Below are 13010 nucleotides of genomic sequence, written 5' to 3' on the forward strand. Positions count from 1 at the left end.
ACGCTATTAATGGTATAAAAGGTGGGCCCCCAGACTGTTAGCTCGCCTGCGCCCAGTACTCTTTCACTTTATGGCTAGCCTTAGAAGGAGCTTGTAAAGTCAATACAGGTAAAGGCAGGGAAATAAAGCCAAAGCAACTAAAACAAACAGTTAAAGAAGAACCAGATGGACAAAATATATATATCTGCAAAAAGGCGAATTGTTCGTTGAGAAAGTAAGTTGCAAAAGTCATTCTCTGAGCACGAGTTGCCCGTCAACGACACACTTCGACTCTGCGAAGGGAGAAAGATCCACCTCAGGATGCACGCAGGCAAACTGAGCGATGGCATCTTGAAATCCCTCGTCGTAAGCATCAACAACATCGTTGGTGAGCTCTTCCTCCACCTTCTTGAAGGATTCAACCTTCTCAGCTAGCTCCCCCTCAACCTGCCTCAGCAAGACCTCGCGCTGGGAGGCCCTCTGATGTGAATGCAACAACAAGAATACATGATTCTTTGACATTCTTAGGAGCAACTTGAGTTGGTCATGAATGGCACTTTACTTAGAATTGGATCAATGTTCTAATTCAAGAACTCACCAAGACTTTGCACCAACCAAAGCTCATATGGAAGTCCATATATTGTCAAATGGAATCAAACAACAAGAATGAAGAACAAGAAAGGATAAACCGAACATAAAAGTAAGATTACACTACTGCACCGAACAGAACAAATGGAAACTGTTTCGTCCGGTTGACTTGGGACGTCTTCGTGCGCGACCTCAACCGTCAGCTAGGGACTCCTTCCCACTGATTACATGTGGATTCCTGCAAAGAAGGACAAAAGGGCGCCCTAGCGGCCGTTTGCACTCCGACGCTCAAGTCAGCCAGCAAGAAACACCGAAAACTATGCACCTCCGTATCGGAGCACCGCGTATGGCACTCTGAAGGTGGTAAAAAGGAAACTGTATCTAATGTATATTTTCTCCTCCTGGCAAAGATCTTTCTCCAGTCCCTTGTCCGTAACCTCAAGGCTCGAGCAAGCAACTAGAGAGTTTCTGGAAAATTTGCCAAAAGTTCGAACCCCCGTTTCCAACATTCCAAGCGCTATTTAAGTTACCCTAGCATTTAAAGCACCTTAAAGCGCCTTTAATCATAAAACGTAGCGCATTTAATTAGCGCATTTAATTAGAAAACATAGCGCATTTAAGACGTTGAAATGCTTGGGAGCCTTTATAGTACCTTCAACACTCAAAACGGAAACTGTATTAAATGACTAATTACCTGGTACATGGCTAAATGTTGTTTCTATTCTGACCTGGCTGCTGTACACGTGGAGGGCCTCACAGCGCCATGACCCCATCTGGGGGCATTTCTTCGTGTGAGTCCTCCTGCTTGGGAGTGCTACTGCGCAAGGGGTGACTTTTTGGGTGCCAACTCATGCCCCCGATCATCTAGTCACTCACTTTGAGAGCATATCTGCCTTCCTCTCGTACCCTGCGCCTGGCTACCCTGGGCGTGACCCTCCTCTTAAGTCGCATCTGTCCCAAAGGCGTCTCTGGGGCGACAGGGTACTTCACGAGTCAGGCTGCCCTACACTGGTGCTATCACTATGGCCTTGAAGCCACCTTTCTCTTCTCTTTATCACTACCCCGGATTTATCGGGACCTGAGGCCTTCCCACGGCGTCGCTCCCTCCATGGTCTTTCCTACCCATGGGTATCGGGGAACCACACTGTGATTGCCTTGCCTTAGTGATATTTGATCTTGGCGACGCCCTGGTTGGGCGACGCCTTCACATAGGCGACGCCCTGCCTTGGCGACGCTTCCTCGTGGCGACGCTGGCACTTGGCGTCTCTTCACCTAGGCGACGCCTTATGTTGACTTTGAGTCCAGATGTTGACTTTGATCTTGACTTTGTCAACGCCCGGATACGGGACGGTACAGAAACCAAGCTGGAAAAAGAAATTCAAACGGTAGAAATGAAAGTAAACACTAGAAATCAAGAACTACCGAATGAAAATTGAAGAAAAGGAAGAAGAAGCACTTATAGAATGGAACTTGCTGAATTTGAGACTTGGAAGAACAATTCACGCCACTTGGAGCCTTGATCCAAGATAAGTGAAGGAGTGCCGCCACTTGAAGCTCACCATTGCTCACAAGATAAGGCAAAGGAAGAAGAAGACTCAAGACTCACAATTTCTCTCTAAATTTGAGTATAGTCTCTCTACTTCAAAATTCCAATCTGAAAAATACAAAGGGAAGCACCTTATTTATAGCCTATGAGGTGCTGAAATGCAAAGCCAAATGAGCCTCAAATGCTACTCAAATTCGACGCCAACTAGACAATGAAGGAAGTGTGACTTTCCTTCCTAGTTTGGCACCTCCTAACTCCTATCTACACTCCCCCTAACCTCCCTTACTACTTACACCTATTTATTACATCCGCACCCCTATTCTATAAAAGAAATAAGAAGAGCCATCTTATTATACTCTTGTCCCAAAGACAACGTGAACTGATTCTTCTACAGTCATCAACCTCTTGTTATAGACTCTATATGCATGACTTGTGAGTGAATACCCTATGAAGAAGCCAAGATCCGCATTCTCATCAAACTTTCCCAAGTTTTCCTTTCCATTGTTGAGAACGAAACAACTGCAACCAAAAACTCTGCGATGGTTGATGTTAGGCTTCCTTCCATTGAAGAGTTCATATGGAGTTTTCTTCAAAATGGGCCTAATAAGCACCCTATTCATCACATAACATAAGGTGCTCACTGCATCTGCCCAAATGTACTTAGGAAGAGATGATTCACTAAGCATTGTCCTTGCTAGCTCTTCAAGAGACCTGTTCTTCCTCTCTACCACTCTATTTTTTTGTGGTGTTCTTGGAGCAGAGAAGTTGTGCAAAATTCCCATCTTCTCACAGAATTTGCTAAACTTCTCATTTTGAAATTCTCCTCCATGATCACTTCTGTACCGTCCCGTATCAGGGCGTTGACTAAGTCAAGGTCAAAGTCAACGACTGGAGAGTCAAAGTCAACTCAAGGTGTCGCCCAGGTGTAGAGACGCCAAGAGGAAGCGTCGCCAAGGCAGGACAAGGCGTCGCCAAGGCAGAACAAGGCGTCGCCAAGGCAGGACAAGGCGTCGCCAAGGCAAGGCGTCGCCTGGGTGGAGGCGTCGCCCAACCAGGGCGTCGCCAGATCAAACAGTGTAAAAGCAAGGCAACCACGGTGTGGTTCCCCGATACCCATGGGTAGGAAAGACCATGGAGGGAGCGACGTCGTGGGAAAGCCTCAGATCCCGATATCTCGGGAAAGTGATAAAGAGAAGGAAAAGGTGGCTTCAAGGCCATAGTGATAGTACCAGTGACGGGCAGCCTGACTCGTGAAGTACCCCTGCCGCCCCAGAGACGCCTTCGGGACAGATACGACCCAAGAGGAAGGTCACACCCAGGATAATCGGGTGCAGGGTGCGAGAGGAAGGCAGATACGCTCTCAGAGTAAGTGGCTAGATACTTGGGGGCATGAGTTGGCACCCAAAAAACCACCCCTAGCGCAGTAGCACTCCCAGGCAGGAGGACCCACACGTAGAAAAGTCCCCAGATGGGCAGAAACGCCCCCAGATGGGGTCATGGCGTCGTGAGGCCCTCCACGTGTATGACAGCAATGCCGGAATAGAAACACCCTCTAGTCAGGTGCCAGGTAATTAAAGATATTCAATACAGTTTCCCTTTCGAGCATTCAGGTACTATTAGGGCTCCCGAGCGTTTCAACGTCTTAAATGCGCTACGTTTCGTAATTAAGCGCTTTAATGAGTGCGTTACGTTTGAGATTAAAAGCGCTTTAAGGCGCTTTAAATGCTGGGCAGTTTAAATAGCGCTGAGAATGTCGGAAAAAGGGTTGGAACCTTTGGCAAATTTACGAGAAACTCTTTGGTGGCTTGCCCGTACTTTAAGGTTACGAACAAGTGACTGGAGAATATTTTTGCCTAAAGGAGACAGCACACACACATATACACAGTTTCTTTTACCACCTTTAGAGTGCCATACGCGGTGCTCAGATACGTGGGTGGACAGTTTTGGTGTTTCTTGCTGGCTGACTTGAGCGTCGGAGTGCAAACGGCCGCTAGGGCGCCTCTTTGTCCTCTTTTTTGCAGGAATTCAGGCAATCAGTGGGAAGGAGTCCTTAGCTGACGGTTGAGGTCGCGCACGAAGACGTCCCGGTCAACCGGACGGAACATTTGGCGCCCACCGTGGGGCACGATATAAAACATTAGTCCCATCACAAGTTCGAGGAAAATTTACCAAGCTACAGTAACGTTGAAGGAGGTTGGAGTGACAATGGCCCCCACCAGACGAAGAGCAGCGCGCGCAGCCCCAGCAGACCTATCCATGCAGCAGGTCCTGGAAATAATGAGGGGGCTGCAGCAGGACATGGCGGATTCGAAGATGGAGCAGGAGCGCATGCAGGCAGATCTTGACGCCTCGCATGAGCGCAATGAAGAGCTCCACCGTGTGATTGAGGAGTTGCGCCAGGGCCTGAGAAACGATCGGAGGCGGCCTGGACAGGACGAGACGGAGAACCATTCCCCACCAAGGGAGTTTTCCACTCCTTTCTCGCAGGAGATCCTAGATGCAGCGATCCCGAACACGTTCGCGGGACCCAAGGTAATCTTCACTGGGATGGAGGACCCAGAGACGCATCTCGCTGCATTTCACACACAGATGGTCCTGATAGGCGGTTCTGATGCTGCCAAGTGCAAGCTCTTCATGAGCACCCTGACCGGGATGGCTATGGACTGGTTCATTAGCCTCCCCAAGGGCCATATCACATCTTTCCGTCAGTTAATGCGGTTATTCAGAGAACAGTATTTGGCCAACAAGGCCCCGCCGCCGGTCTCCTACGACCTGTTTGACGTGAAACAGTATCAGGGGGAGACCCTGAAGGAGTATATCAATCGTTTCGGGGCCCAGGTCGTGAAGGTTGGTACAACAGAGGAGCCTATGATCGTGTACGCATTTGTGAAAGGCGTATGCCCCGGCCCCTTTGGAGAATCTATTATCCGCAATCGCCCTAGGACTTTCGCTGAATTACGGCGTAGGGCGGTGGAGCATATTGCTGCGGAAGGGGAGGTATGTGTGAAGCGCACCAGTGCCGTGCCCTCACGCCCGAGGGGACCGGCGCGAGTTCAACCCGTCAGAGTCAATGAGACCACGACGGGGAGAAAGAAGCCAGAGGCGAGACGCCCCTACGAGGCCAGAAAGCCCCAGCCCCGGGGCCCAACAGGAGGCGAACGCCCCGCCAGAGAAAGAGCAAGACCGGCGAGGTACAACTTCGTGGTTGAATTGAAGGATTTGATCGCCGTGCCCAACATAGCCGAGAGGCTGAGGCGACCGGCGAAGACCGACAAGGTGTTAGGGCCCCGTAAAGACTCTTGGTGCGAATTCCACGAGGCTTTCGGGCACCAAATTGATAATTGCCTGTCGTTGGGCTACCAGCTAGATGAGTTGGTGAGGACTGGGTTTTTGGAAGATTATGCCGCAGAGTCCACTACGACCGCCACCCTGCCGCCGCCGGCGGATGAACCAGTACACGAGATGCCGGTGCTTGGCGAGGTCCACACCATTGCTGGAGGTTTTTCCGGCGGAGGACCCACCGCCTCCCAGCGGAAGAAATACGCGAGGGGGGTGAATTCAATTAAAGAGAGGCTCTCGGGGGAGTCCTGGGAGTCAGATATTGTGTTCACAAGAAGAGACCTCCGAGATGTGGTGCCCCATGACAACGATCCCGTTGTCATCTCGGTCGTCACGGCCGGAAGGAAGGTCCACAGAGTGCTTGTTGATCAAGGAAGCTCGGCAGACGTCATGTTTCTGTCAACCTTTAATAAATTACGGTTGTCCCCCGATCTGCTGAGTCCCTATACGGGATGTTTGTATGGGTTCGGGGATAACCAGATAGAGGTCCGGGGGTACCTGGAGCTGAGGACTACGTTCACGGACGGAGAGGCCTCCCGAACAGAGAGCATTCGGTACCTCGTCGTGAACGCTAATTCTGCCTACAATATTTTGCTGGGCAGACCGGCGTTAAACCGTCTGAGTGCAATATCCTCCACCCGTCACATGAAGATGAAACTACCGGACCTCAGTGGCCGGGTGATAGTCATCAGATCAGACCAAGAGGAGGCGAGGAAATGCTACGAAAACAGCCTGAAGACGAAGAGAAGCGTTTTCATGGTGTACGAACGTCCGCCGAGCGCGGACGCAACAATGATCGAGGCGACGCCCGCCAGGCAGACGCTCGAAGAGGCCATAGCAGAAAGGGCGATGCCCGAAGCAGATGTGCCAATGGAGGAAGCACACGCGGAAGAGGCGGCGCCCGTAGAAGAAGCGGCGCCCGCCGATGATGATAATAGGGAGCAACCCGCGGCCAACATCCTAGAAAGGGAGATTGGCGGCAAAGCTTTCAAGTTAGGAAGTTCGCTAAGTCCAGAAGAACGGGAAGGGGTGGCGGAAGTGATTTCGCGCCACCTGGATGCCTTCGCATGGTCCGCCTCGGACATGCCGGGCATCGACCCCGATTTCCTGTGCCACCACCTCAGCATGGACGCCACGGTCTGCCCCGTGCGTCAGAGAAGGAGGAAGTTCAATGAGGAGCGACAACAGGTGGTGAAAGATGAAACGCAGAAGCTGCTGAGTGCTGGCCACATTAGGGAGATTCAGTACCCTGAGTGGCTCGCCAACGTCGTTTTGGTGAAGAAGGCAAACGGAAAATGGAGAATGTGCGTTGACTTCACGGACTTGAATAAGGCATGCCCAAAGGATTCCTATCCGCTGCCCAGCATCGACGCCCTAGTGGACAGCGCGTCTGGCAGCAAGGTGTTAAGCTTCCTGGACGCCTTCTCAGGGTATAACCAAATCAAGATGCACCCAGAGACGAGAGCAAGACTGCGTTCATGACTGAAACATGCAGTTATTGCTATAAGGTGATGCCCTTCGGGCTCAAAAATGCGGGCGCCACGTACCAGAGGTTAATGGACAAGGTCCTGGCGCTAATGCTTGGGAGGAACGTATACGCTTATGTAGACGATATGGTGGTGGCGTCGCGGAACAGGGTGCAGCACATGGCAGACTTGGAGGAGTTGTTCAACACAATATCCAAATACCGCCTCAAGTTGAACCCCGAGAAGTGTGTGTTCGGGGTAGAGGCCGGTAAATTCTTGGGCTTTCTGCTCACCGAGAGGGGGATAGAGGCGAACCCCGACAAATGTGCGGCTATTATCGCCATGCGGAGTCCGACATCGGTAAAGGAGGTTCAACAGTTGACAGGGCGGATGGCGGCGCTCTCGAGGTTTGTTTCCGCCGGAGGAGAAAAGGGGCACCCGTACTTCCAGTGCCTCAAGAGAAACAGTCGCTTTGCCTGGACTGATGAGTGCGAAGCGGCTTTCATTAAGCTGAAGGAGTACCTGGCGACGCCACCGGTTCTCTGCAAGCCGGTAACGGGCGTGCCCCTCCGGTTGTATTTTACTGTAACGGAGCGGGCCATCAGTTCTGTGTTGGTCCAAGAGCAGGACCAGAGTCAGAAGCCCATCTACTTTGTAAGCAAGGCCTTACAGGGAGCTGAGACAAGGTACCAAGCACTGGAGAAGGCGGCGCTGGCGGTAGTTTTCTCGACTAGGAGGCTCCGTCATTACTTCCACAGTTTTACGGTGGTAGTGATGACCAATCTCCCCATACAGAAAGTGCTGCAGAAACCCGATGTGGCAGGAAGGATGGTACGCTGGGCAGTGGAACTGTCAGAATTCGACATATAGTACGAGCCTAGAGGATCCATCAAAGGGCAGGTGTACGCGGATTTTGTAGCGAAACTTTCGCCCGAAGGTGAGCAAGAGGTGGAAGCGAGTTCACAGTGGCTGCTCTCGGTTGATGGCTCCTCAAACCAACAAGGGAGTGGTGCGGGAATAGTGCTGGAAGGACCCGACGGCATACTGATCGAGCAGGCCTTGCGTTTTGCCTTTAAGGCAAGTAACAATCAAGCAGAATACGAAGCCCTGATTGCAGGAATGCTCTTGGCCAAGGAGATGGGCGCACAAAATCTCCTAGTGAAGAGCGACTCCCAGTTGATTACGGGGCAGGTGTCGGGTGAGTTCCAGGCGAAGGACCCACAGATGGCGGCGTATCTAAAATACGTCCAGTTGTTGAGAGGGGCGTTCTACGCTCTTGAGTTGATACACGTCCCGAGGGAGCAGAATGCCAGAGCTGACCTGCTCGCCAAGCTGGCCAGCTCAGGCAAGGGGTGTAGACAGAGGACAGTGATCCAGGAGACCCTCAAAGCTCCGCGTCGATTCGTGGAAGACAACAGGGTGGATGTCCTCCAGATTTATGCATCAAGGGGAAGGCCGAGGAGTCACTCCTCTTTGACCCAAGATACGCAGAGGGCGCCCCGCATCAGTATATACGCGGGTGCGGCTGAGGAAGAGCGGATGCAGGTTTGTGTCCTGTCCACGGGAGACACTTGGATGACGCCCTATAAACGATACCTGGCGGATGGGGCCCTTCCAGTGGTCCCTGAAGAGGGTAAGAAAATCAAAAGGAACGCCGCAAGATATACCTTGGTGGATGGGGTGCTGTTCAGACACGGTTTCACTCACCCTATCCTAACATGCGTCAGTGGCGATGAGTGCACCAGGATAATGGCGGAGCTGCATGAAGGCATCTGCGGAGGCCATGTAGGAGGAAGGTCCTTGGCCTCCAAGGTAATACGCGCAGGTTTCTTCTGGCCCACAGTGAAAGAGGACTGCGCACGGCACGCCCAGCGGTGTAAGCAATGTCAAAAGCACGCCGACTGGCACAAGGCGCCACCAGAAGAGTTGCGGTCCATATACAGCCCGTGGCCTTTCCACACATGGGGTATTGACATCCTGGGCCCTTTCCCACTGGCAATCAGGCAGATGAAGTATCTGATCGTCGCCATCGAATACTTCACTTAGTGGATAGAGGCGGAGCCCGTGGCACAGATCACGGCGCATAAGGTACAGCATTTTGTGTGAAGAAACATCGTGTGTCGCTTTGGCGTACCTAGGCGCCTGATATCTGACAATGGGACCCAGTTCGCCAGTCAGCAGTTAAGAAATCTGTGCTCTGAAGTGGGAATCGAGCAAGTGTTCGCGTCGGTTGAACACCCCCAGACCAATGGACAAGTAGAGTCAGTAAACAGAGTTCTGCTGAGGGGGTTAAAAAGAAGGTTAGAGAAGGCCAAAGGGGCGTCGGCGAAAGAGGTGCCAAGGATTGTATGGGCATACCACACCACGCCCCAATCCTCTACTATGGAGACGCCTTTCAGTTTGGTGTACGGGTCGGACGCGATGATTCCAGTAGAAATACACGAAAGCTCACCGCGTTTTCAAAACTTTGTGGTGGAGGAATCTAATGAGGAGAGGCGGGTAAACCTGGATCTGCTAGAAGAGGCCAGGGAAGAAGCTAGAATAAAAGCTGAAGCGATGAAGAGAAGAGTGGAGCGGCAATATAGCTCTAAAGTAAAGCCACGACAGTTTCAGGTGGGCGACCTGGTGATGAGGAAAGCTCACCCATACGAGTTGGAGAATAAGCTGTCCCCCAAGTGGACCGGGCCCTTCAGAGTTACTGAGGCTAAGGGCAACGGTTCGTACAACCTGGAGACTTTAGATGGAGGCCCTATCCTGCGCAGTTGGAATGCGGCCAACTTAAAATTTTATTTCAGTTGACTTATGTAAGCAGAATGTAACAATTTAGTTGAAGGGGACGCTCTTTTTCCCTTTCGGGGGTTTTTTAATGAGGTCACCCTAATAAATGGAAAAACCAGTTGAGAAAAAGAGGTGCCTTGGTTTTCAGCCTTTATCTTTCCTTGTTAGAAGTAATGTGATGCGCCGCCTAGGCCATGGCGTCGCCAAGGAAGAAGGCGTCGCCTAGGTCTTGGCGTCGCCCAGAAAGAAGGCGCCGCCCAAGTAAAAGCATGCATCGTTGGCAGAACGAGACGAAAGGAAGTCGCGCGGTAAATGAAGCATAAGCAAAGTAAAGTGGCGTTGTAAAAAATTATGACATTGAAAAGTCGTTGTTACAAGCAATGTTCAGTACAGAATGCAAAAACACAAACAAGCCACTTCTCGGCGCTCATCAGAGTCATCACTGGAGGAAGGCGAAGCCCCTTTCCCAGCCCGCAGCGCCCGAGTAAGTCGTGTCCTCTTTTCTTGGCTTATTTTCGAACCTGCACAAAGGGAACAGATGTATTAGAGACACCATGAAGGAAGACAAGCACAGTTAGAAGGGAACGAGGGTCGAAGTTGCCTAAGGCAGTGGTTCTTACTTATGTACTTCTCAAGAGTCCTAGCGTTGGACTCCAAGCTGATCACCGTAGCAGAGTCAAAGCCTCCCGCCTCAGCAAGAATCCGGCAAGCTATTTGATCACTTGGAGCCAGACTCTTGAGGGGTTTGGCTTTGAGGGCCTTTTCCTCTCTCACCCAGTACAGCGGAAACCCATCGAGGGCGTCGGGAACAAGATCAGTACAGCAGATCTTGAAGAACCGGCCTTTCCACCCCGTGAACGAGCTTTGGAAGGGCGTGAAGAGAACTCTTCCGGGTACATTGCTGAGAGTTACCCAGAGGTTGTGTCTCTGTCTCTTCACCTCAAAAAAGTAAAGAAAGAGGTCAACCGAGGGTGCACAACCCAGAAACCCAAAGAGGACATCGAAGGCCTTGACAAAGGCCCAGCTGTTGGGGTATAACTGGGCTGGAGCCACGTTGATCTCCGTCAGCAGTTCCTTCTCGAACCAGGAGAAGGGTAAGCGCACCCCGATGGTCTTGAACACCACCTGGTAAAAGTAAAAGAAAGGGACCCCGTTGTTGGCCCGTTCGTCGCCACACACTGGCTCCCCCAGAGTGCAAGGGAGCACAGCGATGTTGTCATCGTGCCTCCTCGCGAAGGCCCGGTGGTCGTAAGAACACGACTCCCCTTTGTGTTCCCGTACGGCCCTGGTGGAAAGCAAGCACGAATACTCATCAAGAAGTTCGCTCGAGGCCCAAGGGTACAAGTCTTTGGGACGAACCCTAGGGGAAGCATCGTGAGAAGACATTCTTTAACAAGATCAAGATGGCTGGAAATGCAAGAGTTGAGCGAGGGGAGCAGTTAGAACAGCCCTTCGACAAAGAAGAAAGGGTGCAAGAAGAAAGAGCGTAAGTAGGTTATGAAGAGTGAGAAAATGGTGAAGATAGTTTCATAGCTTGAAGAGTTAAATAAAGCGGTTAGAGCGCCAAACGACGTGAATGGATGCACCGCACGATCGATACACGTGGCAGAAGATGAAAGGATGACTCCGGCACCACTGGTTTAAATCAGAAAATGTCCCGTCAACAAAATGTCCAAGGGTACGATCCGCCGTCGAAAATGAGTCAGGGGCATAGCAGGAGTCAGGTCTTGATGAACTGACCAAATGTCCAACAAACCATACAAGTAGCGCCACGTGGATCAGGTCGAATGACAGAAGGTCCCATAAGCTATACGAGGAGCGCCATGTGGATGGCACAGACAAAGCCTGGGGCTCTTCGCTGTTATCAGGCGTTGACCAAGGCAAGGATTAAGGTCAATGACGAAGTAAAGGTAACGCCCGAGGCGTTGCCAGGAAGGACGTAAAGGGCGACGACAGACGAGATGTCGCGGGCGTCGCCAACCCAAATACCGACAGGCGTCGCCTCCCCGATACCCACAGGTAGGAAAGACTGTGGAGGGAGACGAAAGCAAAGAAAAGCAAAGTTAGTCACAGGCGTCGCCTCCCCGATGCCCACAGGTAGGAAAGACTGTGGAGGGAGGCGAAACCGCCGAACGCCAGCGAGTCACTAGCAGGGTGTTCCCCGATACCTATGGGCAGGAAAGACCATGGAGGGAACAAAAACCCCACAGCACTCAGCGTTTTAGACACCCGGGGACGATACGGTGCTGCTTTAGCAGGCCTCTCCTTAGGCGTGGGCGCCGAGCGTTAAAAGATCAAAGAAAGAACCTTTCGGTATCAGAGACGTCCCGCGGACGATACGGCACCACTTAGTGAGCCTCTCCAGGGGTGTAAGGGTTGGCGGGCGACCTTACCCAATCATACCAAACCGCCCAACGAAGTGTGAGAAACGGGCAGAACGCGGATAAAATAATTGAAGCGTATGAAGGGAAAAGATGAGAACGAGATCGCATAGGCAGAATCGTATGTGAAAAAGAAATAAAGACAACCGTGCGAATGTCCTAAGTCAGTAACAAGAGTGCGGATAGTTCAAAGAATTACAAGTTTTGGCAGATAAAATCAAAAAGCGAAGGTAAAGAATGAAGAGTTAAGCTTGAAGAGGAAGGTGGCGGATGAGGGGCAGCAGATCAGTCGTTCAGATCCATGGGCACGACCTTCCCGTCGACTACGTGGTGTGTGGGGTCGCAGTTTGAAATATTGATGCCAGGGTTCTCGCAGGACGCCTGGGTCAGAGCCTCTTGAAAGCCCTCTAGAATAGTAGGATCGCGCTTGGTCGCCCGAACCTTGAAAAACTTCCCTTTCCAGCCTTTGAACGAATTCTGGAAGAGCGTCAGGATGATGCGCCCGGCGATGCCAGAAAAGCTCATCCAGAGACTTTTCCCTTGTTTCTTTACCTCGAAGAAATGAAGAAAAACGTCCACAGAGGAGGGAACTCCTAGGTAGCCACAGAGAATTTGGAACCCCCTCACGAAAGCCCAACTGTTGGGATGGAGTTGGGCGGGAGCAGTGTTTATCTCTGTCAATAGCTCTTTCTCGAAGGGAGTTAGGGGTAGACGCAGGCCCACCCTTTTGAGCACCATCTGATAGAGGAAGAAGAAAGCGCATCCCCCAGTATCCCGTGAGTCCGCGCAAACGGGCATCCCAGGTCGCACTCGGCTTACCAGGACTTGGGAGTCATGACTTTTGTGGAAAGCATTGAAGTTATAGAGGGCAGGGTCCCCCCTGTGGGCCTCCACGTCCTCAACGGAGTTCAGGAGGGAACATTCGTCCAGAAG

This window comes from Phaseolus vulgaris, chromosome 3 (assembly GCF_000499845.2).
Source record: "Phaseolus vulgaris cultivar G19833 chromosome 3, P. vulgaris v2.0, whole genome shotgun sequence".
NCBI classification, from domain to species: Eukaryota; Viridiplantae; Streptophyta; class Magnoliopsida; order Fabales; family Fabaceae; genus Phaseolus; species Phaseolus vulgaris.